Genomic DNA, 3,800 nt, shown 5'->3' with positions numbered 1-3,800 from the left:
TATGCTTTCTTAAACAGGAAAGGAAAAGGTAAATTCTCACCTCATACAAATATTCACCTTATCTTGTGTTCTGAAGTGATCATGTGAAGATTAGGTGGCATAGGTGTCATGGCATGAAAAAAAGGTGCCAAACCACTTGCTTATAAATTATAAATTTGTGTTCTATACATGCAGAAGGGAAGTATTTTAGTGAGAACCTGTGTAATCTTCCTTTCCTGAGAAACTGCATGCTATATCTTAAAAATAAACAAATCAAGAGGCTTTTATGTTTTCTTGGAGCTGTTTAGATAAACTTTTGACTTTTCTATCTGTTTCCTTCTGGGATCCTTAATGATATACCGGTTCTAAATGGTTCTAATGTTAAGATAACTTTCACAGAGTTTTGGGTATGGTTAATTAAGTCGCAAAAAATGATGATGCATCCAGAGGCCAGCAATGGAGCAACTCATTACCATCCTGAGGCCTTGGAGGGAAAGGAGGGAGCTATACACAGAAGTCTTCTTTAGAAAATGTTGAGCCATGAAAGAGCACTCACAGAGGGGGATGACACAAGACCTATAAATATTGAGTGCATCCACCTACAACTACAGACAATCGGTAAAGGAATAGAGGAAATAAACATCCCAATCTCCTCCTGTCTTCTAATTTCTGACAATGACTTCTATTGGTCAAACTCAGCTGAAAGCCAGGGACAAGGAAGCCCAAGTGACACAGTCTATAGAGGTCAGTGTCCCAGGGCACAAAGCAGGCAAAGAAGAGCAGAGCGTGGGCCTGAGAGGAAAAGAGAGTATAAACAACAAAAGCATTACTTTGTTAAAGGTGAAGCAAAAATATAAATCAGATTCTTCCCATTTCTTCCAGGTGACTTTGTGAACTACCAATTTCTGTATATTCAGGGGAAAGTAATGAGCAGAAACATCATGCTGGGAAAACCTGGAGCTAACATATTAACCATTTCAAATACATCATGACGTGCTTTTGATAGTGATGAATCTTGATAAATGAAACTTTTACTTTTGATATTCTAACTTCAATCAACGGGGTCCAGACAGACTAAGCCAGCTCTATGTTATTTCTGCATTAAAATCCAGATGGTAATACCAACCAGCACTTGAAAGGGCTACAGGGGAGTTAGTGTTCTCAGGAGAGAATAGATTTCCATAAAAGCAGGAACATTTTGAAAGGACATTCAGATAGGAGACTATAAATACAGAGCATTTTTCTAATGATGGTTTGGGAATTCCAAAGAGGCCAGTGGAAATCTTTTAAAAAGTGAGGAAATGTGAGAGATGAGGACAAAATAAGGTAAAAAAACAAAATCCAGGTGGGAGTGGTGCTTTCCTTTGAGGGCTGAGCACCCTTGTCGGTGCTGTGGAAGAGAGATCATCAAATGATACATTACTTTATCTGCTTCTGACAAGTGGGATCCTCTATTTCACTGTGTGTTATGATTTCTGTTCCTAGAAACAAAGGAAGGAAAATTATTAAGCCATTAAAAATCTTTTGAATATTCATAACAATATGCCCGTACATGATTATTTAGAACAGGAAGTCACTACCAGATTAATAAGTTAAAAATGAATAATTTTTCTTCCTTTAGCCTTATTCTGTCAGTTTTGAGGGAACTACTTATAGTTAATCTTCATTATTGCTAAATTATTTTTCCTTTGGTATCTCTACTAGCAAAAGTATGTAGGCTGTGGGGAGCCGTCCACATCAAAATTAGCCCTTGAACAAATAAAGTGCTTTACTTGTTATATATTAATCATGGATTAATGGGGGATGGAAATACAGTTGGCTCAGTAAGTGCTCAAGTTTTCCTTAATCAGATATGTTCTTGAGGAACACTTCTTAAGAGAAGATCAATTAATGACAGATTTCCTAAATACAATGAAAAAAGCATATGCCTGAAAAATTTGTTAGAATTTTATGGCTTTATAATATGAAGACTAAACCAAGAGAATCACAGGCATAATTTTCCTGACTCCCATTGGAAATATCTGCAAAAGATTAAAAGAAAAAGTCTATCTGGCTAGTAAAATGCAATACAGAGTAAATATGGAAAATTTAATTATGTAATCAATGGAGATGCAAGTAAGAATACCTATGTATGGGCAAAGACAATGAAGTGAAGAAGATTTGATGATACTAATTATTTGTGTGGTGTATGTGTATTTATAGCATTTATAGTTCTAAAGTTTATTTTTTGAAAAATTACTGGTAATTTTTCCCCCAAATACTGAAGTTAATATGCATATATATTTTATTATCAATGTATTTTTATGTCTCACTATTCCTCACTAGATTGTCCCTCCTTGACTGAGATAATTGATCCCCAGCATATATGATGGATTTTGAACCATAGAAAGTACTTTAAAATATTAGAATGAATATATATATATATTCTTTGAATGCGAAAGATTGTCAAAACTGAATGAGTTTATGAATATGATATACCAAGTTGTGATTCAAAACAAAAGGAGGTATATACACACAGCAGACATGACTTTTTCTTTTCTTATAGAGAACTTGCTAGTATCAAAGTCATTGTTAACTCAAGAACATCCTCTTATAGTATAGTTTCCCTTTGGAAAAATGAAAACTAGTAGACTTTATGTTACCTAACAGTTAAAACTATATTAGGTTCCCAATAATAACAACAACAACAAAATGTGGATTATCACAGTTTAAAAAAATAGGATTATTTACTTATATCAATCAGAAATCTTAAAGATCAAGACATCTCTTTCCATTCCACTATGCTTGAAGAGGTGCTATGTTGCCTCATATTCCTAGGAGAGCTACTTTAGTGCTCGCTGTCATATATATGAGTAAGGTAGGAGTATGGGAGAAAAGAGCAGTGCCAATTGCATACATATACTTTACTCAGGAGCACAAAATTTCTCTCAGAAATCTCTGCATCAAATTTTTGCTTAATTTACATTGACTATAACTGGACAATTGAGTTATTTGCACATGTTTTAAATGAAGAGAGTCTGAAAATACTGAAAAAAATATAAAAGATTAGTATGATAAGTAAAGACAAAGTGATTCATCTATGGGTTCTGGGTTTTTCATTACAGACACTGTTAATTGTCTACCTAATATACATCCCTGTCTCCCACTTATTCCTTCCTAACAAAACCCTGGATTGGTTCATACACCCACTTATTAAGCCAAAACGACAAGTTCCTGAGGATGATTCAGGCAATGAATCGGTGGTGACTGGCTTAGATATCAAGATATCTGGGTTTTTGTACCAACTATTTCAATAACTAGCATATAAAAACCAACCCTCATTGGGTGTGTGAATCCATCTATAAAATTTAAAAGGTTAGAAAAGATTAGTATATTTCAAAGCATGGTCTTCAGATCTGGAGTTCTGCAGAGATATCTAGTATTCCCCATGGAAATATGAGTGAGGGAAAAACTGAAAAAGAAGGATTATGACCCCACTTATAACAGATTAAAATGTAACTGCTTTGGCTTATTTGTTGAGATTCCATGAATGTTTTACTTGATTAAAAAAGTATCCCATTAAAAATATTTTAAAAACCACTGGCCAAAATGCTATCTTAGATCTTTTCCATCTACACTATGCTTAATAGGCTATGCTTTAATGTATAAATCAGAAAAGAAACAAAACTATATATCTTTCATCAAATGTAAAGACTTACCCCATTCTAATTTGGTTTGACATGCAAACATCCCAAGAAATAATTGAACTGTGTCATACACCATTTGGATATGAGTTATCACTTATTTTTAGAAGGTTATTGTTAGAAATGTGAGTGGATTCT

This window comes from Equus quagga, chromosome 2 (assembly GCF_021613505.1).
Source record: "Equus quagga isolate Etosha38 chromosome 2, UCLA_HA_Equagga_1.0, whole genome shotgun sequence".
Taxonomy (NCBI): Eukaryota; Metazoa; Chordata; class Mammalia; order Perissodactyla; family Equidae; genus Equus; species Equus quagga.
Note: the sequence above shows the minus strand (reverse complement) of the source record.